This window comes from Dipodomys merriami, unplaced genomic scaffold, assembly GCF_024711535.1.
Source record: "Dipodomys merriami isolate MVZ:Mamm:240054 unplaced genomic scaffold, mDipMer1.0.p SCAF_48, whole genome shotgun sequence".
NCBI lineage: Eukaryota > Metazoa > Chordata > Mammalia > Rodentia > Heteromyidae > Dipodomys > Dipodomys merriami.
In genome coordinates, this window is record NW_027206046.1 from 6,579,468 (window position 1) to 6,597,984 (window position 18,517).

The 18,517-nt window shown below is 42.0% G+C and overlaps 1 protein-coding gene across 4 annotated transcripts in view; it reads left to right on the forward strand.

Annotated features, from left to right (window-relative positions):
* Rora (RAR related orphan receptor A) overlaps positions 1–18,517 on the forward strand; it is a 779,408-nt gene that overhangs the window by 616,943 nt on the left and 143,948 nt on the right. The gene's annotated exons all lie outside the window — the stretch shown is intronic.

The following is an 18,517-nucleotide window of genomic DNA, read 5'->3' on the forward strand; positions in this document are numbered from 1 at the left end:
CTCAACTAATGAAACTGGGTGTTTTCAGTTTGAGGCCTATCATGGCCCCAGATACAATACCTTTTCTAAAAAATAAATAGCTAGGGGGCATGGAGCTGGGGATGTGGATGGGTACCTGCCCTAGGCAAGTACAAAAGTCTTGAGTTCAAACCCTAGTGCCACCAAAGGAAAAAAAATTAAGAGAAATGAATAACATTTAATTTCTTTTCTAAAGAGATCAGGTTGATTGAGCTGAATGTAAGAAGTCATAAAATGTAGTGAATACAGTTGTGTGCTTACCAAGACTCTATGTTTTGTAATTTAACTAAAGATTCCATAATTGCAAAAGGCCTTTATTGAAGACTGAACTGAAAATAAAATTGCATACAGGCACCAATGGCCCACACCTATAATCCCATTTATTCCTGAGATCCAAGAACTGGAGGAAAGCAGTGTGAAGACAGCTCAGGAAGAAAAGTCTGCAAGGCTCCATCTCCAGAAATAACCAGCAAAAGTGCTGGGCCGGAGGCATGGCTCAAGTGGTAGAGCACTGATGAACAAGCAGGCCAAGCAATATGAGGTCCTGAGCTGAAACTCCAAGAGGGAGGGAGGAAAAGAAAGAAAAAGAAGAAGAAGGGAGGAAGGAAGTCAGGGATGGAGGAAAAGTAAGGAAGGAAGGGAAGGGGCCATCGAGCAGGGAGGTGAAGTTGCTCTGATTTATTAATCAAGAAATTTCAAAATATGATATTCTTCTGAAAGGCACACCTGCTCACCAAAGCAAGGCCTGGCTGTGCCCAGAGTTTCAAAGCTTGGGGAAGTTATTACCTCTTGTCTCCCTCACACTTCCTGTACTGGAAATATTACTAAGGGCTATATGGAATTTTTCTCAAACTAGCCTTTCTTTTGAGGCAAAAGTCTCAGTGGCTTCCTTTCTAGTAACTTCCAGAGAAGGTATGAAAAATGCAGACATCCCCTGAAGCCACTTTGGTTACTAATAAGTGTCGGAGAAGCCCCAGTCCTACGCTTTCTGCCAAGTGGCCTACACACTGTCCTGGACCTTCCTACTCGGGTTTTTAAAAATTTGTGTTTCATTTTTTTCCCCTCATTCTAGAACAGCCAACAAATGATTTCACACCTTTTTTGTTTAGCTGCTAAAAGCAACACAATCACTCCCCTCAAGGCTGCCTTTGTGGGTTCCAAAAATAAGATGGGCTCATTTTCATGCTAAGCATTCTAAAGCTCCTACTAATTCTAATGAAAGCTAGAGGAAGGAACCAGAAGAAAAAGAAGGGCCTGAAGATTCTTGGCTTCTGCCTGAAGTTACCAGCCACCTCTGCTAGAAGGATGGAGAGAAATATAACACAGTCCTAGGCTAATTCTTTAAAGGGGTTCTTTTTCCCCTCCCTCTCTCTTTCTTTAAGTAATTTCAGTTCAACATGTCAGTTTGTGAGTACAACACATTTTGATCCATGTTACCTCTTCCATTGTTCCCCCATCCCTCCCCTCACCCCTCCCCTTAAGTCACTTGGTTCCATTTTCAGACACGTACACTGAATATTATGACTGCCTTCATCCACCTTTCCCCTCTCTTTTTGTCTACCCTCCTCCCCTAGACCTCCCCAACTCCTCACAAAACATGTTCTAGCTTCCTGGCATTCATTTTGTTAAACTATAAGGTAATTGTTCAAAAGAATTACACTATTGTAATCATCCCCTGCATATACCATACTTTAATGTGTGTGTATATATATATGTATGCATATATACATATGTGTATATATATACCTATATACATATATATGCCTATATACATATATACATACATACATGCATATGGCTCAGTATATGTTTTTGTATATTCTTATAATTTAGCTCTAACATCCATATAAGAGAGAAAACACATTCCTAAAGAACTTCTTCAGACAATCCTAAAACTACTCACTGGCCTTCCTCTCTTCTATCCCTGAACCTCAGGTCACCCTCATTTCCTATTTCAAACTTCCAGATAAGAAATGTTCAGGAAGAACCAATAACTTGCTTCCAACTCACAATATGAAACAGTAGGTATATGAGATTCTATGTTGACTTTTGAAATTCAAAGCTGAGATCTGAGGATCACAGTTCCAAGGCAGCCTGGGCAGGAAAGTCCGTGAGACTCTTATCTCCAATGAGCCACCAGAAAAACCAGAAGTGCAGCTGTGGCTCAGTCAGTGGCAGAGCACTAGCCTTGAGCAAAAAGAGCTTCAGGGATAGCGCCCTGGTCCTGAGTTCAAGCCCCATGACTGACATAAAACAAAAAAGAGAGGTTCTTCTCATTTTACACATGATATGAGGAAGAATTCCATGTGATACAAATTATATAATACTGAGCAGTCTGGAATATGTGAGGAGATTTCAGAATGAGCATGTCTGAAGTAGACATTCTGTTTACCCACAAGAACAGGAATCTCTGTAGAATGGACATTACTGACCAATGATTTAGGTGACCCATCCCTCCCCTGCCAAACGAAACATCCAGAGATTAGTACCTGCTTGAGAAAGCACTTTCAAGCCTGGATTTACTTAGGAATGAGGACAGACTTGGACATTCCCCCTGTGTTATTGAGACAAAATCTGCCATCGTTTGTATTCATTGGTTTTAGGTTTGTCTCAAGACCAACTTAGAATCTGCTTTTCATGAGTTGATTGATAAGAGTCTGGATATGTTATTCTGGAGGAGAAAGTAATAGTATTTGCTAAAAAAAAAAAAAAAAAGCAAATACTTGACTACTATCTACTTCTGATGCTCCCCTTCCCAAGAAGTCTTTTTTTTTTTTTTAATTCCTTCTCCTTAGATAGTTTCCTATTCCACATCCTCAGGATGTGATCCCATGTGCTCAATGTTCCCCTTCAAGCACAGCCTGGAACCTTCTCATCCCCATGGGTAACAGTGTGATAAGAACTCCCTGGTTATCTGAGTCACTGCTTTTTATGGACTGTGGATTGCTGCTTCAGCAAAATCCCTGAAGGAAGACATAAGCTGAACAAACTCACTCCAAAAACCAAACTGTTGTGCAAAAGAAGAAACTTTTACAGTAACTTAGAAAGATTCCTTCACCTCAAAAACATAATCATGAAGAGTGGAAGCCCTTCTCACCTTTTGCTTAAAGCAGAATCAAGTAGGAAAATCCATAAAACTCTTATGTCTAGTTAACAACTAAAAGGCCGGAAGTGGGGACGTAGCTCACGGGGTAGAGTGCTAGCCTCGAGCTAGCACTCAGGCACCCAGGCTCTGAATGCAAGCCCCAGGCATGCATGCGCCTGCACAAACATGAAAATTGTCCTGGAATTCGGTCTTTTTGCTTAAGGAATCATGAATCTTGAGCCCTTAAAAGGACATAGAACAATTTTCCAAGCCGGTTACCAACTTTCAAGAGGATATTAACATTATTATTTCATTGTAACCATGTAATCAGAATGACTTCACCACATGTCTTTTCTAGTACTAACTCTATACTGGGTACTGATCCAAATTGTATTCACAGATGAAAAACAGAGTCCCCCTCTTTCCTGGAGCTGACAGTTCCAAGGGGAACCAGGGAATAAACAGATAGAGGAAGCATTGAAGATAATCTGATACAGTTACAAGTGTAATGAAGAAAATAAGCTAGGAATATGACAATGAGTGAGTAAGTTGGGGAAGACCCATTTTAGAAGGAAACCTGTGACTTATCTGTGGAGACTTTTTCAACAAGGGGAAAATCTGGAAAAAGCTTCATCCATGCCATGAAATCAGGTGGTGAAAAGGTCCTGAGGTAGAAATATAATCTTGGTTGTATAATGGTGATGAAAAACAGGCCAGTACATCTGAGGAGGAATAATGAAAGTGTTAATATGAGGATGTGGCAATTGCAGATGGAGTGAAAGAGGAGAAAGGGTATCAGAGGTTAGATCCCATGGAACGTTGAAGGCTATAATAAAAATTTAGGATTTCATTTTATGTTTAGTAAGAAGCCATTGGAGGACTGTAGGAAAAGAAGAAGCAAGCTACGGTTTACAGTTTTTTATTTTTTATTGAGCGATCTTGCTCAAGGCTAACACTCTAGCCCTTTGAGCTACAGCGCCACTTCCGGTTTTTAAGTGGTTAATTGGAGATAAGAGACCCATAGACTTTACTGCCAGAGTAATAGGAACAAGAGAAAAGATGATGGATCAATTCTGGATAGATTCTGGAGTTAGAACACACAGAACTTGCTTAGAAGCAATTGCAACCCTGGGGGCTTAGATTGACTTGTCTAAAGGGAGAGAATCTGGGAAGGGTGCCAACAGATGTTGAACCTTTGGCAATACCAAGGGTTCAATTGGATTTCAATCTTGTTATTGTTCCAAACATTTCTACTCATGGAAATCCTTCTAGGTAAAGATCCTCAGGTTTTACAAAGTTAAATAACCATTCTGACTCAAACATAGGAAGCAGGCCTCGCATGTTGGGACTGTGTATTGTATAATGGCTTTCCTCAATACCAAGATATTTCCCAAAGTAAGGGAGAGGAGGAACCCTGAGCACAGACTGCCAAATTGATTCCTTCCATGAGCCTCTCCAAATTATTGGTGTCTAAAGGGTTTGTAAGTAAATACCATCACCAACTACAGACACTCCAACACATCCCATGTCCAAGACTATTTATTTATTTACTTACCTTTCTGTACCTTTCTCGGATCTCCACAACTCTTTGTTGTTGTTGTTGTTGTTGTTAGTTAGTTAGTTAGTTATTGGATTTGAACTCGGGGCATAGGCTCTGTCCACGAGATTTTTTGCTCAAGGCAAGCACTCTATTATGTTGAGCCACAGCTGACTTCCAGTTTTCTGGTGGTTAATTGGAAATAAGAGTTTCATGAACTTTTCTGCCCTAGCTGGCTTCAAATCTTGATGCTCAGATCTCAGCCTCCTGAGTACACCTGATTACAGGTGTGAGCCAGCAGAACTCCATGGACTCTTGAAACAGTCAGGCTCAGCCCTGGCCTTTGAACTGACAGAGACCCAATGCTGAGGCCCGCATCCCTTTCTCCCACCCCTGCAAGTAGAAATTGTTTGTGCCACCTTGTGACTCTTCTCTATTTATAACAGAAACAGCAATGGTAAAGATCTGTCCAGCCCAATTTTCGTGCAGTTTCATTCAGGGTTGGAAATCTCACAGACAAGCTGTTGAAAGGCATATTGGCCTCGACAGGTGCAGAGATGGAAGTTTCATCCACTGGAATCTCTGTTCCAAAATGTCCCAGTCACCCATGGTTCATTACACGCTATACTCACCATTGGGAAAATTCACCCATTCCGTATCACTGCTTTGATGGTGTTTAAGTGTTATTCCAAGAGAGGAAAAATGAGCATGAAAGATGTAAAGGGGAGATGTACTCCTGCGGAATTGTTTCTGTGTGTCATTGACAGGCATGGCGCTTGAGTTTTATTTCTTTTCAGTGGAAACGAAACTTCAAGGGTTTGCCTGTGGTATCAGAGTACAAATGAACTTGCTGGCTGGGTGAGAGGTGGGAAAATGACAACAGTGTTTATGATGACAGCATCTTTGCCACGGATTCTGCCCATCCCTCATATGTAAAGTGACTAATTCTGGGTTGAGGTAGAGTTTACCTTCATACAAGCAGGCGAAAAGCAGATATGGTATATTGCCTGTGACTCTGACCCTCCTTGTTGTTGGTCAGCCAGAAAGAATTATCTACTAATGAAGAAGAGCAAAGGAAAGGAGAAAGTCAACCAGAAGAGAAAAATGAGGCTCTTCTAGAGAAAACAGGGCTAATTGTATTACAAAGAGGAAAAAATAATTATATTTCTACTGAGGACATACTTATAGCCTCTGTGTGTGTGTGTGTGTGTGTGTGTGTGTGTGTGTGTGTGTGTGTGTGTGTGTGCGTGTGTGTGTGTATGTTTGTGTGTGTGTGTGTACAGTTTCTGAACCTTGAACTCAGGGCCTGGGCACTGTCATTAAGCTTTTGTGCTCAGGGCTAGTGCTCTACCACTAGAGCCATAGCTTCATTTGTGGCTTTTGACTGTTAATTAGAGGTAAGAGTAGCACAGCCTTTCCTGCCTGGGCTAGCTTTGAACCTTGATCCTCAGATCATAGCCTTCTGAGTAGCTAGGATTGCAGGTGTGAGCCACCAGCACCCAGCTTTTTTTTTTTTCTTTAAACATGCAAGATATACCAATCTTTGTTGTTGTGGGGATGGAGAAGCCATTGGGAAGGAATTCCTACTCATTTTAGAAAAATCAGTTTTAAGAGATAACTTTCTTTTTCATACCTTCTTCTGGTTGAGTTAAATCTTATTCAGTGAAAAAGCACTTGGCTTAGAAATGTCCTGTCTCATTTTAACCAAACTTATAATAATGAGATGTATTTTGCTGTTACTGGGTCTGTCACAGTAAAAAGTGAAGAGAGAGAAAATCCACTGTTGACTGTAACATTGATCTTTTTAGAACTCAATAATGTCTGTATTCTTCAAACTATTTAGCCAACTATTATTAAGAAAAGGATGTTTAGAAGTTGAGGCACCAGTAGCTCACATCTGTAATCCCAGCTGAGATCTGAGGATCTCAGTTCAAAGATAGCCTAGGCAGGAAACTTTGTGAAACTCTTATCTCAAATGAACCAGCAAAAAAGTAGAAGAGCTGTAGCTCAAGTTGTACAGTGCCAACCTTGAACAATAACAACAACAAAATAGTCAAATGAGACAGCACAAGGTCCTGAGTTCAGGTCCCAATACCAGCACCAAAAAGAAAATACACTATAGGAAAAAATCTCAAATATGTGGTTTAGAATGAGGGAAAAAAGCTGTTATCTTTAACCCTATGGCCTTAGACCTTTAAAAACAAAAGAGTATTATTTGGCTACATTTTACAGAACAAATCCATTGTGATGCAGACTTTTTTCTTGCTTTCTATTTTGCTTTCTATTTTAGGGTTGGTGTCTTTACTGATGCCCAAGCAGTAATGGCCTTTTAACTTATTCCTCACTGGAAATGTTTTTTCTTAAGAGGAACTCTAAAGAAATACACATAGTTCTTTATGTCACTGGGCCTCCAGATATCAAGGAACCAAGAAAGTCCTTGCTGGCTTTCCGTGTCATAGCAGGACTCCCTCCCTTCAAGACACAGGAATGTGTGCTATGTCATTTTCACCTGACATCTCAATCTTTAAAGGTAAAGATTCCTACTCTAGTGATTTTAGATAGCTTTCTGATACATTATCTTCACCACCTTTTAAGTTGAAAGAAACCATTATAAGAATAGAAGGAGAAGAGAGGAAGGGTGGGGAGAGGAGAGAGGAGAGAGAAGGCAGGCAGAAGACAATAAAGCTGGGGGGAAAGAGAGGTAAAATAATGAGAAAAAATGTGGAGTATTGAAACAGGAGCTGTAGCATAGTCTTGTGTATGTAAAAGAATCATGCATACACACACTTTTCTAGGTAGATGCATATTTCCAGAGTCAATTTGTTGGAATACGGAGACAATTCATATTTTCTATGTGCAAACAATGATTACAGAATCAGAGACCAAGTCTGTGGTTCTAGCTAAAGATAGATGCTTGCCTAGAACATCAAGTTCCCGATTAAACAAAAATAACAACAAAAACAAAAATCAAAGAACACCAAGGCAACTAACAAGATACATTCTTGTAAGCTTGAGGCACAAAGTTAATGACCTTATATACAAAATGTTTCTACATAAACTGGATACTGATGGCTCACACATGTAATCCTAGCTACTCTGGAGGCTGAGATCTGAGAATTGCCATTCAAAGCCAGCCCAGGCAGGAAAGTCCTTGAGACTCTTATCTCCAATTAATCACAGAAAAAGCCAGATGTGGTGCTATAACTCAAGTGGCAGAGTGCTAGCCTTGAGGAAAAGGAGCTTAGGGACAGGGCTCAGGCCTAGAGGTCAAGGGCCAAGGAAAGAAAGGAAGGAAGGAAGGAAGGAAGGAAGGAAGGAAGGAAGGAAAGAAGGAAAGAAGGGAGAAAGAAAAAGGAAGATGGAAGGAAGGAAAGAGAGAAAAGAAAAGAAAGGAAGGGAGGGGTTTCTACAAATGAATAAATATGAAAAGATCATTAATGGATCATTTGTTGGTGAGAACATAGCCATAGGACTGGGTCAGTGTTGGGTATACAAAGAGCAGACTTTCTCAGGGGGTCCAATTGAGACAGACTTTGAGGAACAATGTTTAACTAAGGACAGGTTTTTGGTGTTTGAAAATCTCTCTTACAATGACAGACTCTGTAAGAACTGGAGAGCCAGATTGTCAAAGGAAAGACCTGGAAATTCACTGAGAGCCTGAATTTCAGCTCTGAGAGTGGAGTTAGGCCAGAAATGGCCCCAAAAGGGGTTGAGGATCTTTCTCAGGCAAGACAAGAGTACAGGGTTTTTTTCAATTAGAAATTGGAAACAGAATACAGAGTTGACTCTTGTCCTGTTGACTTGCTGTAACAATTTTAAGCATACTTCTCTTTCTACAGAATTGGGGGCCCTAATCCTCTGATTCTTTTCCGTCACACCACAGTGTATCCTTGGACTCCTCCATCCAGGAGGCCTGAATGCCTTTGCAAAAGGCTTTTTAACATCATCTTTCCCCTTTAAGTATCACTTTCATTTGGATAGCAGAAAGTCTATTTTCACGCCATAGAGACAAATACTACACTTATGTCTTTAGTATATGGTTTTTTAAAATATATATTTGGTAAGAAATAGCTTGTTAAAAATTACAGCATGAGCTGAAATTACAGGCTCATGCCTGTAATCCTAGTTACTCATGAGGCTGAGATCTGAGAATCACAGATTCAAGCCAGCTCAGATAGGAAAGTCTGTAGGATTTTTATCTCAAATTAACCACCAAAAGGCCAGAGTGGAGTTGTGGTTCACTGTGGCTCTCTAGAGTGCTTTAAAAAATTTCTCAAAAATCACTAAACAGAAAAACACCCAAGCCCCAGTACCAACACACACACACACACACACACACACACACACACACACACACACACACACACACACACACACACACACACACACGCGCGCGCGCACACACACACACACACACACAGGCATCCTAGAGTTTAATTATTATGTCATTAATTGTGGCTATATTTGATCTCTAGAACTCAGGAACTAAGAGTAACTGCCCAGTTGAATCTGATTTTCTTTGGATTCAATGTGCTGCTTTCTCTCTCTTTCCCCACCAGAAGTCTGATAATTTATTCTAGTCAGACTAAAACACATAATTCAGCACAATGCTAGCCTTCACCTTAAGGTTTCATGTTCTTCTCTACTTAAAAATAAGTAAAAATAGCACATTATCCTCAAGTTCTCGTGGGTTGGGAAAAGAAATTTCTGGAAAAGCATAGCTTAACTGCTCTCTGGAAATTGCGGTTGGAGGGCCACACTCATTTGCATTTTTCTGTGTGCCCCGAGGCAGCGCATGGCCACGCAGTCATGGTAGGCTCAGCCTGGTTTAGGTGACAGAACTCATTAAGGGGAGATGGAGGGCTTGGCCATGGGTCCTGGGGCTTCATTGGTGCACCTGTTCCAGGGAAAGTAAATGGTGTCTGAGAGGGCTTTGGGTTTGCTAATCCAAGTGTTCATCACTTTGAAACAGCAAGGAAGTCATTGGTGAGATGCTCATGAAATACCAGGAACAAGAGTTGACTTTCTATGAACTATTCTTCTGGAATCAAAGCCAGAGTCTCTACTATGCAGTGGGGACAGAAAGGGAAGAGGGGAAAGGAAAAGAGAGAAAGGAGACAGAGATAAATGGAGAGATGGGAGGGGGGCGGAAGAGGGAGAGGTGTCAGGATTTATAAGGCAAAGAACAAGAAAGAAATGAATACAAACTAATATTAAATAGGTCTGGAAGGGAGGGAAAGTATCTCAGAGCTTTGAGAATGGATAGAACAATTGAGGTATTGGATAGGTTTATAAAAGAAAACGCTGCCAGTGCCCGTTTCTCAGGCCTATAATCCTATCTGTTCAGGAAGCTGAGATCTGAGGATTATCTCTTATTTCCAATTAGCCACTCAAGTATTTCCAATTAGCCACCCAAAAAACAAGAGGTGGGGCTGTGGCTCAAGTGGTAGAGCACTAGCCTTGAGTAAAAAAGTTCAGAGACGGTGCACAGGCCCTGAATTCAAACTCCAGGACAGAAATAAAGAAAGAGAGAGGGGGGGAGGAAGGAAAGGAAGGGAGGAAGGAAGGAAGGAGAAAGGAAAAGAAAGAAAAAAAGAAAAGAGGAAGCGAGGAGAGAGAAAGGAAGGAAGGGAGGGAGGAAGAAGCAAAGAAAGAAAAGGGGAGGAAAGAAAAGAAAGAATGGTTAAAATATCTTTATGTATGTTTCTCAGGTTAGAGGAGGGTAGCAGAAACTACTTGGATTGAGTGATTTATTTTGTGCACTTCTCAGCAATTTCAGGCAATCATTTATTCTTGTCCTCCAGTTGTCTCTGCTGTAAAATGGGAAGGGTGATAGGAAATGTGAATTAGGGACTCTGTCTCCAAGCACTGCTACAGCTGGACCTTACTTTGGCAACTCCTCAGCTCTGTTCTGCTGGGGTCATCCCTTGCTGCTAGCTCACAGGTGCCAGGAGGCTTAATTACCTGTACTTGGAAACACCTCTGAACTCTCCGCAGAAAGGGACCATCTAAGTTCAGTGTCATGCTATTCAGGTCTGGAAGCATTCATTTTAGAGAGAGAGATGAAGTTACAGACTTTGGAGCCTGGGCTCTTAAAGGAAGCTTAGAAGTAAGTTTTCTGGGCCACACACTGGTAGTTCATGCCTGGAATCCTAGCAAATCAGGAGGCTGAGATTTGAGAATTGGAATTCAAAGTCAGCCCAGCCTGGGCAGGATAGTTCATGAGACTCTAATCTCCAATTAATTAACAAGAAGCTAAAAGTGGAGGTGTGACTCAAGTGGTAAAGCATCAGTGTTGAGTGAAAAAAGCCAAGCAAAAGCAAGAATGCTTTGAGTTTTCTTTGTAGTACACAGACATCACTGTTTACCAAAAAAAAAAAAAAAGTCATCAGAATTCAAACTGTTAGCTAAGCAGCAGTAGCTTATGCCTATAATCCTAGCTACTCAAGAGGCTGAGATCTGAGGATAGTGGTTAAAAGCCAGTTGGGGCAGGAAAGTCCATAGGACTCTTTATCTTCAATTAACCACCAGAAAACTGGAAGTGGAGCTATAGTTCAAAGGAGTAGAGCACTAGCCTTGAGCAGAAAAGCTCAAGAGCAACACCCAGGCCCTGCATTCAAGCCCCATGACTGACCCCCCCTCCCCCCCAAAAAAAAATCAAACTAGCTTGTCTTTGCCATTACTCTTCCTTAGGAAAGGTTCTCTGTGATTTTCTCCTGCCAGCACAAACCTGGGTAATGTGCCATCTTCCTGCTGTCATTTGACTGGTGTTACTTGTACTAGGGTACAACTGATTCTTGGGGAATACCCACTCTCGGCATCTAGCTTCAGATTGCAGTGTTATTCCCAAAATAAGAGTGACCCCTAAGGCACCTGACTTGATTTAAGAAGCATTTTCTTTATTCTAAAACTATATTCTCATTATTGGGGGGGGGGGAGGGAGAGTTACATTGAAATGTAACTTTTTGTTGTTGTTGTTGCATTAATGATAATAGAAGAGCGCAGCTAGATCTTTTGGAAAATCTCTTTATTAGAGTATTGCTTTCCCTACAATTTAAGAATTTCACTATTTTCCCTTTTTTACATTTTCCTGAATTGCAAAAATCAAAACACTAGAAAACAGTCTACAGCTAATTATGTCCGTCTAACAAGAATGTCAGTCATCACCATTTTTAAAGTATAAATCCCCTCGCCCCCCCTTCCCCCCTCCCCCCTCCCCTCCCGCCGTGGTGAAAACTTGTGCCCTGGCTAAGTAGGACATCAATGCTCTTGAGTTGTATTTCTCTTTCCATCTTCTAATAAGGTTCCTAAAATTAAGCCACTAAAAGGTTAGAAAAGAAAAAAGTAAGCAATCAGGGAGAAGGGGATAATCTGAAGGATAAATAAAACTGTTTAATGGAGTCAGTATCAATTAGCCATGGATTAAAAATATGTGCTAGGCTTTCACTAAAAAAAATGTATTTTTTGGTTATCTGAAATTCAAATTTAACTGGAAATTCTGTATTTTTGTACAAACTATGAATTAAAGAAACCTCTGCACATAAATAAATAGGTATTCACAAATAGTGTTGTTAGTACCTTTGTGTTGCTTAACTTCCTTATCTAAATGGTAAAATGCTTAGAATCTTGGGTTCTTTTTTTTTTTTTTTGGGGGGGGGGGTCCGGTCGTGGGGCCTGAACTCTGGGCCTGGGTGCTGTCCCTCAGCTCTTCAGCTCAAGGCTAGCGCTCTACCACTTGAGCCACAGCGCCACTTCCAGCTTTTTTCTTTTTGTTTATGTGATGCTGAGGAATTGAACCCAGGGCCTCAGGCATGCAAGGCAAGCACTCTACCACTGAGCCAACTTCCCAGCCCAGAATTTTGGGTTCTTTGTTGCTGTTTTTTGTGCCAGTATTGTGGCTTGAACTCAGGACCTGGGCGCTCTCCTTTAGATTTTTTTGTTCAAGGCTAGCACTCTTATCACTTGAGCCATAGCTCTACATCCAGATCTTGGCTGGTTAACTGGAGATAAGATTCTCACAGACTTTCCCGCCTGGGTTTGCTTTGAACTGTGATCCTGAGATCTTAGCCTCTTGAGTAGCTAGGATTATGAATATGACCCCTTAGCACCCATCTTAGATTGTTGTTTTTTGGTTTTTATTTTTAAAGGAATACCAACCTTTGATTAAGTCCAGGAACTAAAACTGTGTGTGTGTGTGTGTGTGTGTGTGTGTGTGTGTGTGTGTGTGTGTGTGTGTGTGTGTGTGTGTGTGTAGTTTTATTTATATATTTATTTATATATTTTACATATAAATATAAATAACGTGTAAATATATATTTATATAAATATTTTTTCATATATATAATGTCAAGCTAGCTTGCCCCTGCTGGCTTATCTTGTAAGAAAGCTGCTGCCCACTGCTTACAAGTGAGCCCCATCAAGCCACCCCAATTCTCACCTCTGAGTGGCCATTCCTGTGTTGTAGAGTAATTCACTTCAGCCCACAGGATCTCAAAGTCTGTGGGTGGCCCGCAGGAGGACAGCCAGCATCTTGTAAGGTGTCCTTAGCCATACTCGGCACATGGCCAAGGGACTTGATCTTTGTTTTTGTTTTTTTTCTATGATGTACAAACTAATACAAAGTTAAAAGCTCTCTTCCTCTCTACCCTCCTCCCTGACTTCCATCATTCAGACTGGAAACTGAGAAGTTCCCTACCTTAGCTCAAAACAAAAGTCCTAATAAAACAGTGAGGTAGGGCTAAAGGAACCCCTCTGGTAATATTTACAGGGAAATCACATTCCATCTGACAAAGTTGACATCTATTTTCTTTGAGGGAAATGAATTGATAGGAGTTTAAGATTGGCAGAAAAATTGCAGTCTGGGTCAGATACCTGATGTGTATCTCATTAAAATGTCTAGGAATGTCATTAGTTATTCTTAGGGGTTGTTCTCTGTCCCCTCCCCAGTAGCCTCAAGGTTATTACAAAAATAATTGTTTTAACTTATACATTAAAATAAATGAGAGCGAAAGCCAGGCACCCCTGGCTCACTCCTGTAAACCTAGTTACTTAGGAGGCTGAGATCTGAGGGTCACAGTTCAAAGCCTGCCCAGGCAGACAAATCTGAGAGACTCTTATTTCCCTTTAACCACCAACAATCCAGGCGTATAGAGATGTGGCTTAAGTGGTAGGGCCCCAACCTTGGGTGAAAAAACCATGCCAGGCCCTCAGCTCAAGCTCCAGAAAGGTCACAAATATAAAACGAGAGTGGAAATCAAAACTTTACATCAGACAGAGCTGATTTTGGTTGTCAGTCACTCAGTGTCTTCATATGTTTAGGACAGGGTGAAGAAAGCTGAGTTAAGAAATCCTCACCCACCCCCATTCCACTGCTACTGGGTAACAATAAGCAGGTCACATTGTCATCTGAATATCCATTGTTCCCTTTTCTGGGCAAAGGTTAAACTAGCCACTGACTATGTGGCCTTGTGGCCCTAACTAAGCCTCTCTCTAAAGAGAGACTTAGGAGAAGAGGAATTCCTGAGTTATACCCCAAGTCCAGTGAGAGGCTTCACCTACTTACCTGCTTGGGTTCACTGTCTGTGGATTGATATATGAAACTCCCTCCTCCATCTCTGTTTCTGACTTCCAGATGGAGAAATACAGCCGTTCTTTATACTGTCTACTGCCCACCTCCTAACTTGACAGAAGAAGGTGGTTCACTGGAAATAAGAGTCTCTTTTTGGTTTGTCTGCCCACACTGGCTTCCAATCTTGATCCTCATATCTCAACCTTCTTAGTAACTAGGGTTACAGGCATGACTGAGTGATGGGTGCCTGGCTTGGGTCAGCCTTCTGAATTTGGAATATGTATACTGTCCAGGGTCAGGAGTGAGCACCCTGACATTGCCTCCCCTGGAGGAACTGCAGTGGGAGAGATCAGAGACATGGCTTCTCTACACTGCGCCTCAGAGGTTAGTCGGTATTGCGTTGTTTCAGTCAGCCTTGCATGCAGGTTCTGCTTTTCTTGTATATATTCATATGGCAACATCACAGAGCTTGCTGATTTTGTCTTGCTGATTCCAAAAGTATTCACTGAAGTGTCCCCCTTTTCTTCTTGAGTTTGTGGAAACACCAGGGAAGGGAAGACTTGGGTACTACCTTGCTTTGGTTTTTATGTTACAACTAAGACAATGCCTTAGGACTAGTTTAGGCAGCCCCTCCTGTAACCTCTATCCAACCTTGACCTGGTTATTCATAATTTCCTGTTCTTCTCATCCTGCCAATTTTTTAATGGTCATCTCAAGATGGAAAATTACTGGATGTCCTATACCTCCATGTGGCCTACACCTAGGATGTCTGTTGGCCCTTGCCCAAATTATGCCACCCCATCCAGGATGATCTGCCACCCATGTGAACAGGCTGATGACCTGGCATTGTTCCCATTGCCTACCTAGTCTGCTCTTGCTCCATTTCTGTGCCACATAGAGCCATCAGCCATGCCAGTGCCTGTCACTGTCTCACTCTTATCATTTTCCATCAACATCACCTCATTCATGGTTTTTTCATGGGTACTACTATGGGCTCTACCAGGATAAATATACAAAAGACCACATACCATGATATGCCCTCAAGATGTGAATCAGAGAGGCCCATGAAAGAGGAATAAGCAATCTATTATTCTAAATGCTGAAGGAAGGGGAGAAAAACTATGAAGGGGACAAATAGAGAAGCCCATGGAGCCTCCTTTAGATAATATAAGTTTTTGGAGGTCACATTTAAGCCAAGACATGAAGATTGAGAAGAAGCTGAGCATGCTAGTTCACACCTGTAACCCAGCTACCTGGGAAACAGAGACAAGAAAATGATGGTTTCAGGCCAGCTCAAGCAAAGTTAGCACAAGACCCTATCTCAAAACTAAAACCTGCGACTGGTGGATCATACCTGTCATCCTAGCTAGTCAGGAAGCTAAGATCTGAGGATTGTGGTTCAAAGTCAGCCTAGACGCGATGAGACTCTTTTATCACCAAAAGCCTGATGCAGAGCTGTGGCACAAGTGATACAGTACCAGGCTTGAGGAAAAAAAAAAAGCTGAAGGACAGAGTGTAGGCCCTGAGTTCAAGCCCTAGTACCTAGCAGACACACACACACCTTCTCTCAGTCCTCACTTTCTAAACCCTTCTGCCATATAGAATCTGCTAACTTCCCTCTCTCAGACTGATTAATCCATCTCCTGAGCTTCTATCAGTGATTCTCTGTTCCTTTTTTCCCCCCACCTTTGGACACTTGGCTTCATGCTGTCTTTGATCACTCAGCCATGTGGAAGATCTCTTCCAGTCAAAGTTTCATACCTCGCTTCCCACGGGGCCTCTGTCCAGGTGCTCCTGATTACAGAAATGTTCATGTCATCTGCCGTTCAGTGCATGGATATCTATTCTGTCAATCAGTGTCTGGGCAAGACCTGTAGCTCAGTGCTGCTGTTTCAGAATGCACAAGCACCAGTCTAGCCAGGAGAAAAACATCAAACCAATTCAGAATGCCCTGCCAAACCAACACATCTCATGTCACCAACACCATTCAAACAAAGGTCAGTTTGAAAAACCTTTTACAGCCCAAAAAAGACTTGAGGACGAGTGTTATATGGGCTCTGGATCGTCTTCTGAAATGTGAAAAGGTCATTAAAAATGAGTGAATGTGCCAGGTGCTGGTGGCTCAACCTGTCATCCTAGCTCCTCACAAGGCTGAGATCTGAAGACATTGGTTCAGAGCCAGCGTAGGCTGTAAGACTCTTTAATCACCAAAAAAGCTGGACGTGGGGCTGTGACTCAACTAGTAGAGCACTAGCCTTGAGCAAAAAAACTCTGGGACAGCTCCCAGGCCCTGAGTTCAAGATCCAGGACTGGTGTGCACGCGCATGTGTGCACGTGCACGCGCGCGCGCTCACGCGCGCACACACACACCCCAATTAGTTAATTTGATGTAGGAGAATGATGAAAAGGCCTAACATTGATCAAGATGAATTATAAACTGACATATAATTAAAGCTCCTTTGTAGAACTACTTAAAGATAATGTAAACCCCAAATAAGACATGAAGTTTTGGTAATAGGAATATATCAATTCTGCTTCCTTAGTTGTGACAGCGTACTATAGTAAAACAAAATGATAACAATTCAATAGTGTAAGTGGAAATGTATAAATCCATAAATCTAAAACTGCCCTAACATAGTTTAAATTAAAAATAAAAGTCACAAGACATGGTCCCTGCCCTCTTTAAGCTTATACTCCTGAGGAAGAAACACATCTAAATAAATGTTTGCAATATTTATGAAAGGCATCCTTTGAGAATGTGCAAATACGAAAGTAGCCCCAAGGGAGGTTATGATAAAGTATTCACGGAGGAGGGCAATGCTCAGGGCTGGGTTTTGAAGGATTAATAGAAGTTGGATGAATGTGAAAAACAAGCTTAGAGATGGCAGCATGGAATCCTTTCAAACAGCTTAATAAATTCAAAGAAGGGAAGAAAGAAAGGAGAAGAGCTCAGCTTGCGTATTTACTGAGCCAGTATGGCAGAGTAATTAGTTAAACTCACTACAATCCTCCCTCCATATCCACACAACATTGATTCCAGGACTGCATCCACATCCCAGCATTCCAAGGTACAACAGTCCCGTACATCAAATGAAACAGAATTTGCATACAACCTATGTCATCTTCTGTCATTTCCATTATCTAAATTGCTATAGAATATCTAATAGGAGGTAAATGGCTGTTACACTGTTGGACATTTGGAGCCATGAGGGTGTCCTGGGCACCGAGGCCGGAGCTCTGTGACCAGTCAAGGGTCACTCGCTGTCTCTCAGCTGCCCAGACCAGAACATCTGCCAGCCCCACAGCTGTGCAGGTGGCGGAGTTGGAAGTGAGTTGACAGCGAGTACTCTGCTCTGATGACTGAGGTGTCCCAGTGTCTCACTGTTTAACTGAAAGAGGCCCTTCCTAGGTGGAAGCCAGCCATCTTGGCTTCAGCTCCAATTCTAGCTACCTGGGAGACAGAGATTGGGGAACTGCAATTCAAGACCAGCCTAGGTATGAAAAAGTTCATGAGATTCCTGACTCAACCAATGGCTGGGCACAGTGGCACATGCCTGAGTATCTGCAGGGTTATAGGAAGGCACAAGTAGATGGATATACAGCCCAGGGCCCCCCTCCCCCAAATGAATCCTTACCTCAAGTAATAAAGAGGCTAGAGAGGCATATCCTTGCCAGAACCTTCTCCCTGTTGCTAATATTAGTCCCAATCAGAGATGCAAAAAATATATTTTTCCTAGTCTAGAAAAGGTCCTCACTGCTAAGAATCTTTTCTTGCCAAGTGCTGGTGGCTCATGCCTGTCATCCAAGGTACTCAGGAGGCTGAAATCTGAGGATGCCAGTTCAAAGTCAACTCTGGGAAGAAAAGTCTATGAGATGTTTTATCACCAGTTCACCACCAAAAGCCTGAAATAGAGCTGTAGAACAAGTGATAGAGCACCAGTCTTGAGCACAAAGAGGATCAGGAACAGTGTCCAGGCTCTTGAGGTCAAGCCCTAAGACTGGCCAAAAAAGAAATCCTATCTCTTGGTTTTTCCCATCACTACAATATGGAAGGTCCCCGTGTAGCCCTGTCTGATGATCTGACACAGTTCTGGGGGTGGGGGACCTTAATTTCAAGAGGGTTCACTCAAGCAAGCCCTAGGCTGCCCTACCTGTACTGAGCTATGTGTGGGAAGGTAGAAAATGAAGAATTGAGACACAGGGGATGGTTATGTGCAGATCCAAGTAGGATGTCCTTGGAGTCCACCTTGGACTCCTAAGACCCCATGGGTGCTAGGAAGTCTGACCTTGTGAAGGAAGATGGACACAG